This window comes from Heterocephalus glaber, unplaced genomic scaffold, assembly GCF_053883595.1.
Source record: "Heterocephalus glaber isolate CG9 unplaced genomic scaffold, H.glaber_assembly_v1.0 deba00000122, whole genome shotgun sequence".
NCBI lineage: Eukaryota > Metazoa > Chordata > Mammalia > Rodentia > Bathyergidae > Heterocephalus > Heterocephalus glaber.
The window spans coordinates 67,548,184-67,571,017 of NW_028258138.1; the positions used below are offsets into that span (position 1 = coordinate 67,548,184).

At 37.1% G+C, this 22,834-nt stretch overlaps 1 protein-coding gene and 1 pseudogene across 2 annotated transcripts in view; both read right to left on the reverse strand.

Annotated features, from left to right (window-relative positions):
• Lsamp (limbic system associated membrane protein) overlaps nt 1-22,834 on the reverse strand; it is a 2,156,433-nt gene that overhangs the window by 1,733,499 nt on the left and 400,100 nt on the right. The gene's annotated exons all lie outside the window — the stretch shown is intronic.
• The window catches only part of LOC147830465 (dnaJ homolog subfamily C member 14 pseudogene), a 190,292-nt pseudogene that overhangs the window by 129,408 nt on the left and 38,050 nt on the right, over nt 1-22,834 (reverse strand). Inside the window, exon 2 of the transcript XR_015452873.1 lies at nt 1-22,834. This exon is cut by the window's left edge and continues 129,408 nt beyond it; it is cut by the window's right edge and continues 34,582 nt beyond it. The product of XR_015452873.1 is annotated as a dnaJ homolog subfamily C member 14 pseudogene (transcript).

A 22,834-nucleotide genomic window follows, 5' to 3' on the forward strand; every position in this document is an offset into this window, starting at 1 on the left:
AGAACTAAAATTAATAAATATTTAAATTAAAATGTTCATCTATTTCTTTCTGGGTTACCCAGTGATTAATATAAATTATTTGTAATGACATAGGGGAATAGTTTTCAATGTTTAAAAGCTGTGTGGCACTTGTTTTAAACAAAACCTTATGAGGAAGTCCAAATGTAATGGTAAATCTTGACTGACAATATGATTGGATTGGGAGATGCTTCATTATCTTCAAAAGCCCCACTTCTGAACACATGAGTCTTTTGTGGGACATTTGTAATCTAAACTGGAACACTATATACAAAACAAATAAAGCAAAGTTGCATTATTTAAGCTCCATCCCTTCTCTAGGAACTCTACAACTTAACCAGTCCCACCACACTAAGCTCAGCCCTGGGAGCCACACTCCTGTGAATACTCTATCTCAGATCCCTCAGGCATATCCTTCCAATGCCTCTTATCCTTGCTTGCCTTAGTCACCACCAGGAACCTAACACTCTCCAGCTGCTTGTTTTGGCCCAGACTCTTCTCCATATTTTGCAGTTTGTCTCCTGCTCGAAGGCAACCCACATCCTCTGCTCATTTCTCTAAGGTGCTTTCCACTGTACATTTCTCAGAATATTTTCTTTACCTCCTTATCTTAGCTGAAACTGCATTCTCCTGAGAACACAATTTCTTTGGTAGCCTCAAATAGTGATTCTGTTTTCTCTTACACACATCATTACCTCAAGGCTAGAAAGTGGGGACAGTGTCCTCCTTGCTTCCCCTTGTGGCTCACAGACCATTACCATCCCCTTTCCTTACAAAACCACAGCTCTTGAAAGATGCACACTATCCTGATAAATCAATCTTACCTGACTTGTGGCAGTTACCTCCCTATCTCTTTGTCACTTCCTTTATTTCATGAAAAATGTTACCGCATAGCTTTTCTCCACCACAACTGCTGCCATTATTCACAGTGAATTTAACATTCACATTCATGAATCATTCAACCTACCTCTCCTCTCTTTTAAGGCCATATTTTCCTCTGCTACCTCCCACTAACTCAAGTGCATGGGCAAGGTCACACTCTGGTCCTTGTACTCACTAGAAGTTCAATGTGCACATTCTGATGTTTGACTACACCTCTAAATGTTCCCCCTGATATGCTCTGGTCTGGTCCTCATCCTTCTGACCACAGTTCTTTGATTTCTGAAATCTCTTACACATCTCCCTTGGTCTCTATTTTTTTGCTTTCCTGCCACTGTTTATACTGTCTTGCAAGTTCCCTCAGGTCCCTCTTTAAGAGTTGCCTGCCAAAACTCCAGGTCTTAGTGTACTATATCATTAACCTTTTCTGTATTTGTGCCTAAACAACTAGACATTCCTGTAAAAATCATGTCTCTATTCCAACTTGTTAAAGTTTAATTGCATTGTCATGAACCTCAAGAAGAATTCAACGTTATCTAGTAACACATTGTACTAGAAAATTCAGTTTTATTCATCTAGAAAAATTTAGTGCTTGCTCTTCTCGCCTCAAAGTTCCTTCAACTCATACTCCTTTTTCAGTCAACTGAAGAGTTTCAATCAGATGTCAGTAGAAAATACCAAGAAAAGTTGCCAACTTGGGTTCTTTTCAATTTGTCATAAAAATCTACTTGTAGATCCCCTTGTACCCATACTCCTATCCTCCAATCACAACAGAGGAAGGGCAGTTATGCAACTGGAGCCAAGTTCCATAGTTTCTGTGGGTCCTATTCATCATTCCCATCCCAAAGACCTTCAGTTAATCCCTCTGCCTCCAAACTATTAATTTCCAGGCTTCTCAATCATAGAAGAACTCTTAAATGTGTCCTTCAGTTCTTTCCTTCACTTAACATACTCCAGGAAAAGAGGTTATAAATCAAACTACATAGTACTACATACACACCTATATACATATGTATGTACCTACACACACACATTGCAAGGCTAGGCATTAAAAAACTGATAGATCTCTCCAAGAGATGGAGTTATATTTACTTATCTTCTTCATGCTTCAAGAATCTCCTATATTTATGTGTACACACATATGCCCATGTATTTATAATAGATCTTTGATTTCAGCTGGAATGCTGATTTGCAAAACAATTTTCTGCATATTTGGGAATGTATGTCATGTTACTAACAACCAAGTTTCTAGATTTGTATTACTGGATTAAGTGACTTTGAGAAAGAGTAACAACCCAAAGGCTCTCACAATTCCAGCAGGACTCACTGTTAACTTTTCGCATAGTTATTCCACGTTCTGTTTCAGAGATTTGCAATCCACATCATGCCTGCCATTATTGCAATCCTTCTTAGAAAGTAATGTTTCTAACAAGCACCTGCCCTTGGACTAGATTAGTCATGTCCTGATAGGCAGCCCTAAGGGGAGGTGAATAATACTCCTTGACAATACTGTAGCTAATAGTATAAGATAAATAAACCAATAATATTATTAAACTATTAAAAAGAACAAAGTTTTGTAATTATAGGATTGATATATATGTCAGGAAGAGAGAGTAGCTCCTTTGCAGGAAGTAGATAGATGAGCAAAAGAAATAGGAAATTTTCCTTACAGTCATAAGTTGAGGGTAGTAGGGATTTTTGTTGCCCTAAATTTATGGCTGAAGCTGTTTGAAGCTCACAGATGAGGACTCCTTCAAATGTTTTTTGACTGTTCTCATTCTTTAATACTTCTATTTCTCACACAAGAATGGGAAGGTGCTGTTATGCTTTAATTTGGATGCCTCTTAGGGTGTCTCCACTTTCTTTCCCACTCTGATTTTAATGCTTCCGTGATTGGCCATTTCAGCAGACAGCATGTTGCGAGACTTTTCACATCATACCTCTATTAAATCAATCCTATTTGAACCCTTCCTTCTCTCCACTTCACTGAAAATAACCTCCTGAGAACTGGAGGGTTTGAAAAGGGCAAAAAGCTCCAGCTATTGCTTTGAAGAAATGCTTGTGTACAAAGGAAATACCAGAAAAAACTACTTATATTCACATATCATGTTTACATGTCCATTTAGGACTCCATTCAGAGGGCATCTGTCATCCTGAGTGAACAGGAAACTGACTGTAATGGAAAATATGCTGAAATACACTTCATAAAAAAAAGAAAAGGAAGATGAAACAAATGGTTAATGGCAACAACAATAATTTTTTTTTAAATGTGAAAGCTTCCAAACTGTTAGGTTTTAAAGCAGCAGACACAAAATTGTTTTATATGTTCATCACAGTATATCTACTCTTCAATTAAATAAATTTTTCCTGTTGTTCCTACTCCCTGCCCTAACCCTACACATAAAAACAAAGGATTAAGACAAGTCATTTAAAGAATTGGAACAAAAGCTTCTCAGAATTGCCTACAAGAGAGGCAGCCCTCTGCTTCAGAGGACAAGAGCCCCCTTTCTCCAGTGAATGAAAACCTCGCTCATCAACTGAAACCCCACACATGTAATTTGATAGTGACGATACCCTAAAAGTGTAAAGCATGTTTGCAGTGTACAATAGTCTGTGCATGCATGAATAAGTTTTTGAATAATGCTAAGAGTAAAATTAATGTTGTTCCAAACTCTTTACCAAAATCTGCTACTGCAATATGTGAAAAATTCTTGTGAATTTTCCTCAATAATACTTGGTGGTCTGAAACTCCAAGCTTTTCAAGAAAAATAAGACATTTATGCTAATGCTGTGCCTCTGAACTTGACTCTTTCTAATTCCATGGTCTTCTGCATCACATATTTCTTTACTTCACATCAGTCTCTCTTCCAATTTTTCCTTCTCTTGCCATTGTTTTAAATATCCCATTAGAGCTCTAAAGTAACCTAATATAGTTGTGCTTCCTACTTAAGTTAATGTGATTCAAAACAGGCATGAATATACTATCATATATTATACTCACCACTGCAGGTCCTGAGGTAATCCTAATTTTGTAGATTAGGATACAGTATAAAGCCCAGAGAGTACAGTGCAAGGATGTAGCTGCTCCATTACACCTGGCTCTGTTTGTGACCTTGATGACTGAGACATCCCAACCACACACACAGCCCACACCAATTTCTCTGCACAGTGCAGTAATCCCTCCAAATGTAGACCAACAATCTATTCACTGGGCCAGACAGAATATTGTGTATCCTCTAGAAAGACTCAAAGAAACAATTTGAGAATAGCAGTGTATAGATTTGAGTGTTTGAGCATGAATATTGGAAAGGAAACTCAGATATTAAAATAGCACTTTAAAAGTGATTAAATGTGTGTCTGCACATTTTTTTCTAAAAATTTCTCAAGTATTGTTATTACGTCAGAATTTATAAAATTAAATAATTAGCATTTAGTTTTGAAAGTCAGGGTATCATAATAAATAAGTGTAATTTTAAAAACTTAAACTATAGGTACTAGTCTCTTAGTCAAGAACACATAGAGATGACTAAGAATTCAGTTTTCCTTTTGGAAATATGACTTGAGGCTTTATAAATACTATCAGACACAGCTTAGATAAGGATAGAAACAACTCGTGTCCAGAGAACCTGCCAACATTTTAGTGGCAAACATGCTGGGTTAAGTATTAGGAGTGAATGACTAGAAAGCACCTGTTAATTCAGGATATGCCCACAGCTGTACCAGTGTCTGAACAACCACCTGCCATTTCTAATTTTATAAAGATTAGCCTTTCATTTTTGATCATATGCTTTTGGAAATGGGAAGATGATATAAGAGCATAATACTCAGAAGATTTTCGCAGGTCATGTTTTAGTGAAAAAAGTACGGTTTAGTAAGAAGAAAATTACATTTGATGCCTGAAGACCTTTTGATCTAGTTTTGACTCTAAACTATTAGGGCACAACTAAGTCCTTTATAGCTCCTGTAGCTTTTGTGATGTAAGTGAAATATTTGTTAATTCTCTTTTTAAGAATTTCCTAAAGCCAGCAGCATCTGAGGTAAATACGGCAACAATGTGGGAGGGACCCAAAGGAGGGTATATATTAATTGAAAAGTCATGAGACAGAAAGGCAAAGCAAAATTGGATGCCCTAAAACACTAAGTAAGAAAGGTTTTCTAACTTAGGTACGGTGTATTGCTTATAGCTTTTCTGATGCACAATCAACTAGCATAGCCTAGAAGATAAAATTCTTTTTGCTTATAATTCTTGGTTTCATTGGGTTAGTTATCACTATGGTAACTGCCTAAAACCAGTAATACTTTAAAACACAGGCTATATTCAGTGCAATAACAGAGAAATCAGAATCATTTCCTAGTCAAGTGAAATGACATTTTCAATTAATTTAATTAAAATGAAGTTATTTATTTACACAAGTATCTAAGAGTATTGCTTTTAATTATTTAAGAGAGATTCATGAGGCAAAGAAAACAAAGTCAGAATAAAAAATGTTTTTACATACTTAACTACCAATAAGAACAATGGGACTGAAGTATCTTTCCTCTGGAAACTCAACTGCTTCAGGGCAGGGTGTCTAATTTCTAAAAACTATAAGCATCTGCAAATAGCAGCCATCAAGAACACCATATACACATTATATATATATATATATATATTTGTAATTTGTATATATTTGTATATATGTATATATTTGTTATATATATTTGTAATTTTTCATTTCACATAGTATAATGAATGAATGAAGTATTACTTGTTCAAAATTCTACTTCCAAACCTGATTGCTTTAATTTAAAAAGACAAATACATCGATTGTCTATGAGAATGAAGACATGGTCCTAGTCCTTCCCAAGATAATGGTCAACATGGGTGAATGTACGGGCCATCAGCTGCAAGAGGCCATATTCCTTGCTGTTACCAGTCTGCAAGGTGACTTAGCAGGGAGACCATAAGCTAGCACTGTCCAAAGGAAATATAATGTGAGACACATATGAAATTTAAATTTTTCTAGTAGACCATCTTTAAGAAAATAAAAAGAAATGTAATTTCCATATTGTATTTTTATTTAACAGAATGTATAAAGTATTACCATTTTAGCAAGTGAACAAAATAATTTGGTAAAATATTTTATTTTTCATAAAGAGTTTTTGAAATATGACAATATGGCTTATAGTTGTAGCACATCTCAATTTGAATATTAAAATTTTACTGGAAATATTTGAGGTGTATCAATATATCATAAAATTTACAGCTGAAAAATAAATCTACATGTAGTTACCTAAATTGTTCGAAGCATACTTTAAAAGGTTTTCCAATAAGAGAATCAAATATAAGTTTTAAAAATTTAAGTCAATTAAAATTGAATAAAATTAAAAATTCAATTCCCGATTGCTAGTAGCTACATCTCAATTATTCAGTAGCCGCATATGGCTAGTGGCTGGAAACTAAGCAGTGCAGCTATAGGGAAGGAGAAAATGATAGTGCCCAAGAGAGGTGCTGATGAAGAACCTACAGCATTCTGATCACATAATACGTCTGTGAGGAACAGTATCTATGAAATATAATATCCCATGGCTTTTTTGTTATTTTTGTTTGTTTGTTTTAGTTCTTGAGGCTGTTGTAATTAATTACTACAAGCTCACTGGCTTACAAGGGAAATTGATTTTCTCTCTGGTTTGGAAGTTAGAAGTTCAAATCCACCAGTCCCACTCTGGAGACTCTCAGGAAGCATCCTCTCTTGTTTCTTCCTTGCAGCTTCCCTGGTATTTCTAGTTCTGTGGCTTCACCATGCCAATTTCTGCTTCTCTTTTCACATTGCCTTTCTCTTGAGTCTGGGTCATCATTCTTGGCCTCTCGTAAAAGGTGTTATTGTAACTAGGGATAGCATTCAGGTCCCACTGGATTAATCAAAGATAATCTCCCCATTTCAGGATCTGTAATATATGTACACTTGCAAACACCTCTTTTCCATTTAAGGTAACATTTACAAATTTCATGTATTAGGACTTGATATTTTTGAGTGGTCATTGTTCAACATAGCAATACCTGTGAAAGCCCATTTTCTTGAACTGTAACATGACAGTTGAGAGTTTGGTAGTGAGAGTCTCTTTCCGCCTGAACAGCAAATGTATTTGAGTGCAAACAGACCCAATCTTCAACCCTTCAAATCTCTGTTCCTACTCTAAAAGGCAAGGACAGAATAGTTAGAGAAACCCTGAGCCAGAAGAAAACTAATGAACTGCAAGAGGCCTGCTGGGAAGAACTAAAGAGATATGAGTAATGCTGACAAACATATAGACACTCCATTAAAGCACGTACAGAAACACACACAAACACACACCCCTATGCCTTCTTTCCAAGCCACTTATTGCCAAAGTGTGAGTTTTTAAAATATAATCTTCTCGGAGGTAAGACAACTGCCATTGCCCAATGTAGAATGGACTAGGGTACAGAATGCTGCCAAATGAAAATTACAAACTACAGAAATGAGCAGTCATGGAGAATCACAGATGCTCTTAAGATGAGCAAATGGTTTATGCACATAATTGCACAATTTCCAGAACTCCAGAAATATAGCTATGACGGTCTGCATATATGTTAGTATTGTAATTTAAAATATACTGACTGCAAGAAAGGGAAATGTTTAGAAATTTTTAAGACTGGTGAATTTTGAATGTATTCAGGGGTCAGGAAGAAGAAAAAAATGGAAAGTTCTGCTCACGTGGCACTTTTGTTGCCACTGAAATTGATGGATGGGAATGAAGTTCAAAATTATTCTGGGTGAAGCTGAATAGTCATCCCCTGTCTTCATGAATGATAGCTCTTGATTTATTATCACCCAGCTAGAGGTAAGTAAGAAGATCATAGACTCTAAATAACAGCATATTAATAGCTCTACTTAAAAAAATAGGAAAATGAAAAGCATTACTTATGACTTTATTATGGAAATTAAGCATTTAGTAGATATCTATATAATCCCTTTTTTGAATTGACAAGGGGAAACGTGTTCAGAAGGAAAATATATTTTAGTTTCTTTTTCTTTCCCTGATGGATAGAACTCTTAACAATCGCCTGTAACAGTTTAAAAAGGGCACCCTTGGTTTCTAGTTATTTTTTTTTTATCAGGTTGTAAATGCAAAGGAAAGAAGCCCTGTTGAAAGTGCTAGAAAAATAAGAAGTGAGCATATTAGTTCTCAGTTTTTTTTTTAAAAAGAGATTCCTAGTAAGTGATTTAGTATTATTTAATTCATGATACAGAAATGTAGAGTCTATCTAAAAAAACAAATTAGCATTCTTCCAGGCAATACAGCAACCATATAAGGGAACACGAGCCCAGGGTGAGATTCCAGTCTAGAATAACCATTTCTCCACAATGGCAGAGGTTATGAAAACATATTGGAGCCATTCGTAGTCACCAAATCTAGCTGTAGTTTTGAGTCACTGACATAATAATTCTACCCTTTCCCTCCTTTTCTCCCCCATGACCTACATCCCTGTTGCAGCACAACCTTTCCTGATTTCAGAGAGAAAGTGCCTAGTAAGACTGTAGGTAAGTCTTGATAAAGGGACTATTGCAGCCTTCCATGAATAACCTGGATAATAATTCTCAGCATTGTCACAGGTACGGCTGCAGTATCTAAGCAGCTGAGAGTGAGGCACTCTCTTCCACAGATTTTGAGATGGTTTCTGTTTTGAAAGTCAGCCAAGCACCACGGCAATTGGCCCTAATTGCTTCTCTTGTTGGCTATCTCAAGAGAGGGGACAGGGATGAATGAGCAAGGAAGACTTAAACTCTTTCTCATTAAGAGTTAGCCCTCTGTGGGTCAAGGCTAAAGTGCCTAGGGGAGCAATGAGTACTTCAGAGGCCTTACAACACTCCTTGTCTGAGGGGTAAATACCACACCAGTCCAGGTCTTTGAATTCTGTATCTTCACTGAAATAATCCGAATTGATTAAATGAGAATAACAAAGATGACAGGATGAAGGTAATTAGAAATGAGGGGACACTGTCCTTGGTCAGGAAGTCTTAATGAAGTAACAAACCATCATATCTTAGGAGTTCAGGGAGTTTTTCTCTAACTTAAAATATAAAATCTGAAGTCACATCACTTCTAAGCTGTTGTAGGATTGTGCAGATATATTCTTCTTTTCTTTTTCCCATTATAAAAATGATACTAATAAGGAGCAGTTGTTCAATTTCATTTTGAAATAGCATTTAAACAAAAACTACACAGAACTCATAAGTAAGCTAAATGTTTTTAAAAATACCATATTTTCTTTCACGTTTTAAAATAAACTTTATTTTTGAATAGTTTTAAGCACAGAAAAGTTGTAAAGACAGCACAGATTTCAAATGTACCTGGTATCCAGTGTCTTGTATTTTTTAACATCTGGCATTAACATGGTACACTTGTCACAATGAAATAGTAGTATTTTTTTGACAGTACAAGTGATTGAACCTAAGGCCTTCTCACTGAGCCACATCATTAGTCCTTAATTTTATTTTTTATTTTGGGACAGAGTCTTACTAATTTCCTAACTTGCCCAAGCTGGACTTGAACTCTGTAGTCCTCATGCTTCAACCTCTCAGAGTGCTGGAATTACCACCATGGGCCCCTTATTGATAAATTATTACCACCTCAAATGTGTAATTTATTTAGATTTCCTTCCTTTTTTTTTTTTTCCTTTTGGCACCGGGGATTGAACTCTGGACCTTTTGCTTGCAGGGCAGGCGGCAGAACCACTGAGCTAAATCCCTGGCCCAAGATTTCCTTCATTTTTGTTTCATGTTCTTTCTCTCTTAGGCACCCAATCAAGAATACTAGATTACAATTACTCCTGTTTTTTTAAAATTCTTCTTGATCTGAAGGTTGCGCAGACTTTTCTTGTTTCTGATTACCTTGACAAATTAAGGAATATCAATATTTCATAGATTGTCCTTTAGTTTGGGTTTTTTGGATATAATCCCTCTGAGGTTAGCCTGTGGTTATTTGGAAGAGTTTTTGAGTTCAGGGAGGAAGACCACAGAAGTAAAAGGTCCTTTTCATCACCTTAGATCAGGACTGTGTATTACCAATCTGACTCACCACAGTTGATACTGATCTTGATCAGGTGGCTGATATACTCTCTCTCTGGTTGCTCCATTATGATGTTATTATTTTCTGCTATTTTCACATTGCATTCTTTGAAAAAGTGTCAATATCCTCAGCTTATACTTAAAAGGTAGGGGATTACATTTTCCTTTCTCCAGGAGGGGGGAATATTCATACAAGTTATCAAGTATCTTGATATATGAAGATATATGATACATGGATATATGAAGATTTGTGACCTGTTTATCCTATTGATTAATTCATATCAGTAAGAATTCATGGATATTTAATTTATTATAATATCACTATTTTGTTGCTCTAATTAATCCAGCTTTAAGTATCGGGAGGTCTCCCAATTGGATCCTGTCTTACTCTGTATAGCCCATCATTATAGATGGCTTTCTTTGGATTTTAACTTGTTTATTTAGTTTGTTTTTTGTTCTTGGTATTCTTTTCCATTCTTGCCTTTCAAGATATATACCAACCTTTGAATTAGCCATTTCTTAAAAGGGCTCTAGTTTCTTTTGTTGTAGAATGGAGTTAAAAACCAATATCTGGATTCGGATTGTTTTATTGCTACATGGATGCCACTGTTTCTAGACTCACTCAGCTGACATAGCAACAAAATATATGCATAAATACTAACTGATGTATATAAATGCATCTGTAAGTATCTCTGGGTATATATCTCTATTAAGCTAAACATGAGTTCATATTAAAATTTCTTGCTTACCTTTGTCCTCTAATTCCAACAGTGAAAAAACCTAGATTTTTCCATATACTGTCTATTAATTTAATTTTCAATGCTAGTAAATATGTATAATGGTGTTAGATTGTTGATCTGCACTGCCAAGAAAGCAATCCTGCCAACTAGGGGATAGTGCTTATATATAGTTCCTTTAGTGGCTAATATTATAGTCCTCAGTAATTTCCAAAATTACTTAGGTCAGCACCTCTTCCTCAATTCAATTCAGTTAGGTTGTTCAGAAGGTTTTTTTTAATAAGGTAAATTCTTCATAACATTCTATACTACAGCCTGGAATCGTTTGACTCCATGATTTTTTTTTGTACATACACGAAGGTTCTCCCTTTGGGTGGTAAACTTGTGTAAGTTTTGATAAATGCATTGTGTCACGCACCCAATGTTGCACTAGCAAACAAAATAGTTTCACCACTGTGGAATGCCCTGTGTGTCACATTTACAAATGCAACATTCTCCCTTCAATAAACTCCAGGATGCCACTGATCTGTGTACCAGCTCTGAAGGTCAGCCTGTCTGAGAATGGTATATAAATAGAGTTGTACAGAGTATGGTTTTATTAGGCTGATTTCTTTCATCTACAAATATGTATTTAAGATTTCTCTAGGTCTTTCTATGACTTGAAAGTTCATTTCTTTTAATCTTTGAATAATATCCCACTGTATGTGTGCACATGAGTTTGTTTATTCATTCACTTATACTGGGACATTGTGGTTGCTTCCAGTTCTCAGAGATTATGAATAAAGCTGTTATAAACATTCACATGAAGCCTTTATATACACATATGTCTTCAGACCAGTTAGATAAATAACTCAGAGCAAGCTTACCAGGTGGTATGATGAGATAATGTTTACCTTTCAAAATATTCTGACCAGGAACAAAATGAGAAACTAATAGTCCAGTGCACTCTTTTCCTGCTAAAAATCCATATGAACAATGTCCACTGTGCTTTATAAAAGGCCCTGACTGTTTACCTGAAGGAGGGATGGAACAGAATCAGCTTCATGGCACAGAAGTGAGTTTCATTCCCTGCCAGCCCTTTGAGATGAGAAGGACTGACGTTAGAACAGGGGTTCACAAGGACCTCTTCAAGCTAGTCTCAAGACACTTTTCAGTTTATAGCCAGCTTTCCTACATGGATTCTGACAATCTTCAAATTCTATGTAATTTTAAATTTTGTTAAAGTTGATAAAATGAAACAAAGTGGCAGGGGTCACACAAACATGTTTTGGATCTTTCAGAGGACTGTTTTATACAACCCTACTTTGCCAACTTAACTCCATGCCCATGTTTTTACCTTTTTCAAGGTCTTTAAGGTCAAATAACTTTGTGGCACATTGGTGTAGAAATTTCCCAATAGCTCAGAAAAAAAAATATTACACATTTTCAGACTGTCCCAAAGTCTTATTGTTAGGAAAATGTGAGAGATTTTTCTTTTTGTTTTCACTTAAAAGCACTCCATACATATGAAGTCCTCTTTGGGAACAGAGGTAGTTGTAGGAATATTTCCAATGAAAGGTGAAATGGTAAGGGATTCTTTACTTGCTAGGTGGGTGAAAGGAAAAAAATTTTCATTACAGAGATAAAATTCAGAGTTTGCCCAGCCATTTCTTCTCTCAAATCAGACTCATACACATTTATATTCTTTATGTACCTAAACTATTTACCCAGAACTTTTCTTGGCAAAATGAAATATGCAACCTTTGAGGCTGGAAAGTTCCTAAAAGCAAGAGTCTCTGAGGACTATTCAGTCTCTTTTTGTCTCCATCGTTCTTTCTCTGGCTGTGTATGTATGCATATGCAAGTGTGCCCCCAGACACTAAAAATTGTCCCCCCCACTGCAGAAGTTCGAAAGCAAGAAACAGATTTCAACTAGATATTATTTGAGGAAATCATACCATGGGACATTTTCTTAAGGGATCTCTATTTTAATACATAACAATCCAATAATGTAAAAATTACTAGTGTAATTACCACTTTATAGATGAATAATGGACTTAGCAAATAACACACAAAATTACTAGTGATACCTCAGTTGTCCAATGGCTCTAAGCTCAAACTTTCCACTAGTTGAACAAGAAGATTTAAAGGAATATGCTCAGTGTTCATAACTTTGTTCAATAGTTAAACCGAAAGTCTGACTCAAAAAAACCATTATGGTCAGAGAGTGAGTCACGCATCAGTTTTGCCATCGACATGGAGGAGTGAAGCTTCAGTCTAAGAAACAGTCTTGCCCAGAAAACATACAGTGTTTGTATGGCTTTAAAACATTCGTCACCGTCAATTTTTGTGCTTCATTTGCATAAAGTATTGTAACCATGGCTCCAAAGAAAGTTAGTGATACCAGCAGTGAAGCTAAAAAGAAAACCGAGAAGCACAATAAAGAAATAAATCATAGCAAAGTTTGTTCAATTCCTAAAAAAAGAATTTATAAGTTTAATTTTGGTCCTCATACCAGTTATTTGGTTTTCCATTCTTTCTTACGGGAAATAATTTCAGTTCCCGAACTTTTCAGTGTTTGAACATTGGAAAAGGACTGAGTTTGACAACTGAGGTATCACTGTATTAGTGCAGGAAGTCAGAGTTCAGTTCCTTCATACACCAGAGGCTGGTTCTTTATACATCTAGTTCAACACAGTGTGCAGAATCTCTTGTTAAGTTTTCCTTAAAGAATATCTTCTAGCACTCTAGTCCATCCATCACAGTAGTTTCCTGGCTTTTCAAAAGAGTAAATTAAACAACAGTATTGTATACAATGATGACAATAATATCTATACAATAACAAACATCATTATATTTCATGAAGTGTAACTGAGTACTACTATCAAAGTAATTTAAATGATTTCTAGGTCAAGGTCCATATGTACCTGCTTTTATATACACTTAATTTTTTGGGGGGGGAGCGTACTGGGATCAAACTCAGGACCTTGCACTTGTGAGGCAGGAGGCAGCACCACTGAGCTAAATCCCCGGCCTACATACACTTAATTCTTAAACTTTGTCCATGGTGCCTTCATATTACACCTTTTCAGCTTCCAAATATACTGATTTTTTTTTCATTTTTAATTTGGATCAAAATTAGTTTAGATAATTTCATTAATGCAGAAAACAAGCTCTAATTGTTCTTTTTGTCAGGAGTTTCACAACTAAGCTCAGACATAATATAAAACAAATATTCTGGGAAATCAAAATGGTACTCTTTTTAAAAATTCATAAATATTGCCTAATGCAACATCAAACTATGTCAGAAAATGCAAAATATGTACCAATAAGTGGTGGGAGAGAGTTGGAAGCTCAATATTTGTATTAAAGTTTGGATCAGATGGGGAAAATGAAAGTAGTGTTGAAGCAAAACAGAGGCAGGAAGAAGCAGAGGGGCTTTGGCAGCAAAATTACAAAGTAGGAAAGGCTCCAGGTACTGCATGTAGCTGGTGAAAACAGAAATCCTCAGGCAGTAATAGGGCTAGACCAGTAGCCTTATAAAAATCCAGTCATTTAGAGAACTGTTACTTAGATCTTTCTCTCTGGGAATGCCAAAGACTAAATCAGATTTAGTCCAGAGAGAAGGGAGGAATAAGGGCTGTGTGTTCCCTAGGACTAAGGGACTTCTCTGAGGGGTGTCCATGTGTCCAGAATTCAAAATATAGAAAGGGTCAGGGGTTGTCAATAACTAAATATTGCAGAAAGGGTGACATTAATAATGGCTGTGATCAGAAAGGGCTAAAAATGAAAAGTTTTTCTCTACTTAGCTAAGAACATAGACTCCAGAATTTGATAAAACTGAGTAAGAGAGAATTCCCTCTTCTGTTGAATTAAAAAAAAAATGGCATTGCAATCAGTCTTTCTGCTATCCAGGCCTGACCCATAGTATTGCAGAGTTTTACCCTCAAGGAGACTTGATACCTCCTTGATCTTGGTTCCTGGAATCTGTATTCAATTCCAACCCAAGCTTAGAAGCTTCTCATTTGCAATATTAACAAACCTATCCTGGATCTGTTTCTCAGTCTGCTCTACCTCTATGCTTTGTGCGAACCTAGCATCTAATGCTTTGGAAATAAAAGAGAACCTTGCATTTCTTGAATGCCAATAGCTAGCAGTAAAGTGAATTCTCCTACGCCTAGTGCTAAGGTCATGTTTCAGTCCCTTGTCAGCCCTACACCCCTTTCTTGTGAACATGGCCATTTCTTGGAAATTCTACTGCCTAATTATTCTGATATTTCTGGTAGTATAAAGAGAACAGGTGTTTGGCTGAAAGGATTACAGAAAACAGAGGAACATCTGTAATCCAAAACAGGCAAGAAGTTTTTCAATACTTATAAGAAAGCCCAAGATTGCAGTTGTCTAGGGTCATGTTGTCTCTATGCCAGTAATTGTTCTAAATCCTAGAAAAGCTACGCATGGGATATTTTTCTACATATCAGGCAATGAGGCTTTTTCATTTTGTGTACTTCACAGAGAGATACCAGAAAGCTTTTATAAAACTTTGTTTATCATTGTGTATTATTCAAGATCATTGCTGTGAATCTGAGGACAGTATAGAGAAGCAAGTGCTCTTTTTCCAAAAAGCTCTGAGAAAACTGGCTTCATCAGAGGGAAAAGACCTTCATGAATAATTTTAATGTTAAATTAATACTTTTTATATTGAAATGGTGTGATATAAAGCCTACAGATGAATCTGGGATGGCTTGTCTGTGACAGGTAGGGCAGGAAGTCCCGTTGGAGGAAAAAACATTAAGCCTTTGACCTGCCTCTGGTTGGGGGTGATATGGTCCTTTTAATTTATTTTTTGGAGGGTGATAGCATCTCTTCAGATGGGAGATATGATGAAATCACAGGAGAGTGTGTTCTCTGTGACTTCAAGGTTAATAAGAGGGAAGCTTGGCAAAGACAAGGTCAGCAGACAGGGAGAAAAATCTCCTTTTAAAGCTACAGATCGAAGGGCTGGAGTGATATCCATGTGACATTTCACCACCAATGTTCCTGATTAATTATCCACAATTCAAAAGAATATCAGAGCAGAGAATGGGAAGTTCTTGACAACTAAAGGGGACATAACTTCATTAAATCTTTGGGACACAGCTTCTTTCAAGTCATTTCAGAGATAGGAAAAATGATCGCAAGTGTGTAAATCAGAAAGAAATTACATTAACTTCTTAGCATCAATGAATTTCAAAAGCATTTATTACAATAGTACCATTTGCCATACCAATTGTAACACATGCTCCAAAAGCATGTGTGATAAATTGATCAAATATTTATATCAAGACTGTTGCCAGTAACACAAAATTAGAAAAGAGCCGATATGTTAATCAACAAGGAAATCGCTAAATAAAATATGGTATCTTCATGTTACCACAGAAGTTGAGGAATGAACCTGATCAATTTGTAACACTTGTATAGTATTTACAATCTGTCAGACAGAATGGTACATGGTTTAGATATATGAACTCATTTAATTAACTCACAAACCTGTGAGTATGTGCACATCAGATGCAAACCTATTACATCTGAATTTGACAGACAAAGAACAACAAACAGATATATTAATAATATGTCCAAGGTAACATAGGCACTTACTGGGCCCAGCACTTGTTCCACAGTCCAGGCTATTTTTTCTTTCTTTCTTTCTTTTTTTTTGTACCAGGGATCAAACTCAGGACATTGTGTTTTTGAGGCAGGCAACGGAACCACTGAGCTAAATCCCCGGCCCTCCATAGTCCAGGCTCTTAATAATACATTTTACTTTCTCAGCCTATTTTAAACTGTATGGAGTTTTTAAAGTAATAATTTTAGTTACAAAGACAAGTTGAATAACAAGTAGTCACATTAAAAAAATACTACATTATTCTCACATATATAGTACGGAGAGAGAGAGAGAGAGACAGAGAGAGAGAGAGAGAGAATATGAGAGCAAGAATCCAGAGTGATAGTAAAATGGTTTAACTTTTTCTCCAATGTTTAATTCCTAAATTAAGAATACATCTATATTATTTCTTGTATAATAAAGAATTAGAGTAAAAAAAGTCAAATGCAATCTTAGAGTCTATTATTCCCAGAACAGAGAGAAAAGCACTCTCTGTATCTCTCTTTCGTGTGTGTGTGTGTGTGTGTGTGTGTGTGTGTGTGTGTGTTTTAGTTACTGGGGATTGAACCCAGGGCCCTCATGCTGAGCTACATCTCCAATCCTTTGTTATTTTTTATTTGGGGACAAAGTCTTGCTAAATCAGTAAGTTGCTGAGGCTGGACTCGAATTTGGCATCCTCCTGCAGTGCTGGGATTATAGGTGTGTGCCACCATGCCCAGGTTATATCCTCTACTTTTTCCCCACATTAAGCACAAACTGCTCAACAACCTTTTCTCTCATCACCACCTACTGTTAATCAAATCAGAAACTTCTTTTAGGCATGTGTTGCATTTCGTAAATCCAGGCTTCCTCTCTGGCTCTAATTTTATCAAAACTCTCCCTCTTTCTGATATACTTATTGATGCTTTGATAAAAGCCAAGACCTGTTCAAATGCTATCTTTTCAGGAAAGCCCTATCAAGGTACTAAGGATTCTTCTTTAAAATCCCCAAGGCTTGTAAAGCTCAGAAGGAGAACTTAGAACCTGTCTTATATATTAGCTTATGACTTACTTCCCATGTTAAAATGTCGCATCTTGGAGGACCAGTTCAGTGTTGGCTTCCTTATTGTATAAACTGTTCACTAAAGGATCTCTGTTGAGGATATAAATGTGAAATAACTTTTCTTTTTCCAGTTTTTGAACTCTGAAAGATGCTTTATCTTTCTGAAATGAAATTTTTGGCCTAATAGCCCCAATTCTACAATTTTTCAGTTACCAGAATCCATTAAAACACTTTAACTCTGGGAGGTAGAAGGCTCCCTCTCTCCTTCCAAATATTCAGCCTCAAACACAATTCAGAATTCTCCTTTCCAGCCCCTAGTGCATGTGGGCCTCTGTGACTCTAGTATGTGACAGAATATGTATAAATAAGGAGTCCAAAGAGAAATCACACATTGCACGCACACCTGCTTCTTCCTTCCTCCCTGCCTCACCTTTTGAGATACACAGAGTGACATCTTTCTCTTTAGAATGAAGGTATCACCCTGTTCATGAACGTTATTACTGTTTTTCTGTTCAGAGCTCCTGGTTCTAAAGAACCTACAATGTAGCAACTAGCTAAAAGCTGACATTTTTATGGCACATGGGCAATTTCATGGTGTTTTCCCATTTTCTGGCTCCTTGAGACATGAAATTCAGCTCTGACTTATGGGCTTCCATTATATTTAGTTCCTACTACCAGAAGTCTATTTGAAATTAGGTATTTTCACCAGGACCTCAGATAGAGTGGAAGTAATCAATATGAACTTTTTCAAAGTATCCTTGGGCTAAAAGAGAAATGTTCACATAAGTGCATCATCTTTATAATCCCACCATCTTCATCTGATTGGGGTGCTATAAAATGAGTGACTTATATAACAAACATTACCTCTCACAAATCTAGAAGCTGGTGATCCCAAGACCAAGGTGCTGGCCTAGTCACTGTCTAGTAAGGCCTTCCTGGCTCATAGACAGCTGCCTTGTCATTGGGTCCTTACAAGGCAGACTGATTGAAGGCAGTCCCAAGGCCTCTTTTACAAGGGAACTTTTATAAGAGACACAGATATTCAGTCTGACACCCTTACCAAATAGTGGGAGTGCAGGAACCACTCTGATGCTACTTAACTATCAATGCCCTGCAAATATTCCTCAGGAAGACAGTTGGCCAAATGACAACCAACTTGAGAATAAAACAAGTTGCCAAAATGCTGAGACTGACTCTCATCTGTGAGGTCCAAATCTTTTTATTGTGGTAGTGGTGGTGGTGGTGGTGTGTGTATAAGAAGTGGGTCAGAAGAGAGGTGAGGGTAGATTGACTGTGTCTCCTCTCAGAAAGCATTCTTAGGAGGCATTTAGTCAAAATTGCTAGTGACCACCAGAATCTGGAATAGGGATATTTAGCACCTTTTTGCCTTGAGCTTTGGGTATTCCAGTATAAGAAAAAATTTGCTCTTCTTTCTTTTAGGTGTAAATCTCTCCTAGTAATCAGCTATGGGCCTGAGATAGAAATGGTATAGCAATAGAGATTCCTGAATACAGTCCCTTAGGAGGCTCCAAATGAGATGATGTTTAAGGGCAGAGAGATGGCAAAATGGGCACAGTGTATTCTCTGGAATGTCATTTGGGGAGATAATACACCACAGGTTCACTGCCTCCACGTTACTTTCTGCTCACCTCACAAGGCACATCTCTCTCCTGGGAAACTCATCTTTCTTATCAAGGAAAGACTTGGAAGATAGGTATGAATGCCAAGACCCAGCAGCAACCCAAGGACAAGCTGGGCCCTGAAGCAAGGTGTAGCTCGACTCCTCTCCATGCCAAAGCTCCTGCCACTCTCCTCTCAAGTTGGCTCAGGAGAATCCTGGTTCCCACATTCACCTTCCTTGTATCTGCCTCTTGAAGGAAGCCCCCTTTTCCCTGTTCCCTCAAGTCCCTTAGTTTTATGGTCTCTTCTTTTCTCTAGATCTGAGTTGCAAATTGGTAGGGAACCTTCTGTTTCCTCACCAGCTACTTCAATGCACACCTCAACCTGATAAGTATTCAAACACATTTTGAGATTCCCCACTGATTTGTTTTTCCCTTGAGTTTCAACTTCATGAATGTATCAATAAATTAATCTTAAAAGGTACAAGCCTCAACAGGAGCCCAAATTTCAAAATATTGACAAATGAACTAAAAATACCATGAATTCAGTAAGTAAAACTTGATGTTCTGGGTCACATATTTCTTCTTTCATTTTTATACTTATAACTGAAAGGATGGAAGAGCTAGAGTAGAGAGAATACATTGAGTCTTTCTTATATACAACTGTCTTCTTTCTCTATGCGGTAGTTAATTGTGGTGTCAAATTGAATGAGAAATGCCTTGTGGATCAGTTTATCACAGTTCTGGATGTGTCTGAATGACTGACCTAGTGAGGCAGGAAGACCTAGCCTGGATGTGGGTGACACCAGTAAATATGCATGTAGCCTGAATAAATGAAAAAAGAAGAAAGAAGTCTTCCCCTTTGCTTCTTCAGAGGCACTCCAGTTTTTGCCATTGCCTTTGGATGTCCATTTCCAGGCATCCAATGCAGACATTTCACCTTCTCCATACAGACTTGCTCAGGACTCTGCAGTGAGCTCCATTCACTTTTGACCAGCTCTCTAGTGTGGGTATTCTCCCACCTCTGACTCTGAAGGCTGCCACTGAAAGCCTCCTGTGTAAATCCTTTATTCATCGTATTCATTATATCAGATCTGTTCCTCTAGTGGACTCTAACACTCCCTCTCAGGTGTGTCAAAGTACAAATACTTGGAGATTTAAAATCTACTAATGTACTTGAATTCATCCTTCAGCCCAGGATCCTGTGTTTGACAACCCAGAGGACTTGGTTGGTGGTTGGGATGAGGAAACACAAGCTGCCATTTGCTCAGCATTGGGATGCATCAGAAACTTTACACACAAGGTCCTGGCTCAGAGGGGCAGGTGGGTTGGAGTAACATCCTTAGAAGTAGCAGAAGCAGAAAGTAATCTTGGGTTATGCTACTGCTATATCCCATTGTGCTGGCTTCTATAGTAACAGAGTAAGCCTCTGGACTAGTATTCCTAATTTCTATGAATTTCAGAGTCAGGTGAAGAATCTTTGTGAAATATACATTTGGGGATTTTATTCGTAGAAATTTTTGTATTTTCTATGAAGTAGAGTTATGAAAATCTACCTAGTCTTTCAAAGTACTCCCTGGTGAGTCTGATGATCAACTGAATTTGAAGATCACTGTTTTAATTTATCCACATCAAAACTTAACAAGCATTCCTAAAAACACTCTGGCTTCTTTAGATGACTCCTTATGGCTTTTTCAACTACAACCTTACCAACCCCATTTAAATTTATTGAGGATAAATTTACCAAGTTGCACAAATGTACTCCCTGCTAGGTAGTGGCTTTTACTTTGTCCTCATCTCTCTTCCAGCCCTGGCTTCTGTGCTGCCCCCCGGATACAGCTCTGTAGGTTCTGGCCAGCCAGGCTGTGTTTACCTTATCTGTGTTCTTCATAGTTCTGAAGAGGTCAGCATGTAGAACAATAATCGTTTTAATCTGCTCTCATGCAGCACCCTTTTTATCCCTACAATCATTTTATCTGCCCTTCTTCAGACCTTTTCTAGCTCCATTTCCTCTCTTTTAAGGTTCATCAACCAGAACCACATAGAGTGCAGATGAACGAAGGTTTTGTACAAAGGCTTTGCCCTTGGAGTTCTGGGGGATGCCATGTAGTTACCATAAAAAGCAAATCCTGGGGTTTACAACTTGAAATAGTATGGAAAACAAAAAGGGAGAGGATCTGGGCACATGAATAGTAACTCTGCCTCTTTTCCATCCCAGCTTGAGCAATACTGCTTTCCTTCTTGCTTCTTAAGTGGAAAAGGGGTAGAGATTGAGAACAGGACATTAAAAGAGCTGCGGGGACCTGGGGAAGTGAATACGTTAATTATTCCTGCTGATCTAGACAGCAGTTGACAGGCTTCTAGCCAAAATTGTCTTTGTTGGCATCTATCCCCCTTTCTAAATCCATTACTTCTATTTTCATTCTTTCCTTTGCCTTCTCTATATTTTTAAAATGGTCTAATGGTTGTCCAAAGTGTCCTGCAAATCACCATCTACTTCCAAACTCTTTCTTTCCTGCCTACTCTCTCTCATTCTAAAAACAAAAGAGAATTTGCAGGATAAAGATTTTGCTGAGGTGGCAGCCCCAAGGAGCTGGTGATCTGATTATATCATTAGAGCAATTTACTCTGAGTGTGAATGAGGCTTAACCCTTCCAGTGAGCATGTGAATTTTGAAAGGCATTTGTCAAACCTGTATTATCTATGATTGATCACATTTTGGGGAGCTTTGAGATAGGAAAAAGGTCAGGGTGCTGAGGTTCTGTTTTACAGAGATGGCTGCTGCCTCTTTTTCATTATTTGCAAGCTTTCAGGCAGATGTGTGAGTGTGGATGTTTGTAGATCTCTCTCTCTCTCTCTCTCTCTCTCTCTCTCTGGTGTGTGTGTGTGTGTGTCATAGGGAGAGTGATGTGAAGATTCTGCATTGGAGTTGCAAAAGTTTCAAACATGATTAAAACAGAGAATGCTTTAGGGGACAAATATCAATTTACTGATGGAATCTCAATTTTTTGCAAAATTCAAAGTATCACAACTGTGAATGGGGTGTCTATTCTTAAATTGTTTTTCCCCTTAATATTGTAACTTGCTCACAGCATTGCTTTCTTATATTTTTTGTATACCTTCCTGGAGCTGCTCGATAATTCTCTTTACATATCCTTTCCTACATCTCTCCCTGCAAGTCGTCAAGCCAACTGCAAAGGGAAGCTGCAGACCTACAGAATCTTGACATTGGAAAGAACATGAGAAATCATTCAGTTTCATTTGTCACTCTAGTTTTAACAGATATCTGTCATTTTGGCAACCAACTGTCCAGTCACCCTTTTTCTTGGGAGAAAATTAACCTGAATTGCCTTTCAGAGACGACACCTCAACACCATCAGCTGGGCCAATTTGCTTGTATCTGATGCTTTTCAGTTGGGTAAAGTGTGGGCCCTGACTGGTTTAAGAAATGAAAAAAATAAAAGGAACTATTGTATCCTATACTTTTATGGCCACAGTAATTGGCTTGTGATTGGGAGAGGGGTGTAATTAGAAGTTAGAGGAGTCAGGCTGGGATTTTTATTCTGCCCTTGGTGAGAGAGGCCTTCCCCTTGAATGTGAAATAACAAATGACAGTTCTCGAGTTCTATAACTGTCTTGCTCTTTTGAAGTTGGGCACCTCCTAGAATAAAACAAAGCTTTTAGGCTCTGCGTGATTGAAGTTTAACTATGTCTACCACTTCGCAACCAGTAATACATGTATCTCCCTTTTAGTTAACAGAGGTTTAGCAAGATTTTTAATCACTTGCCTCAGAGAGAATCCAAAAGAGCAGGACTATGGTAAAAAGTATATTTATTAATAAATT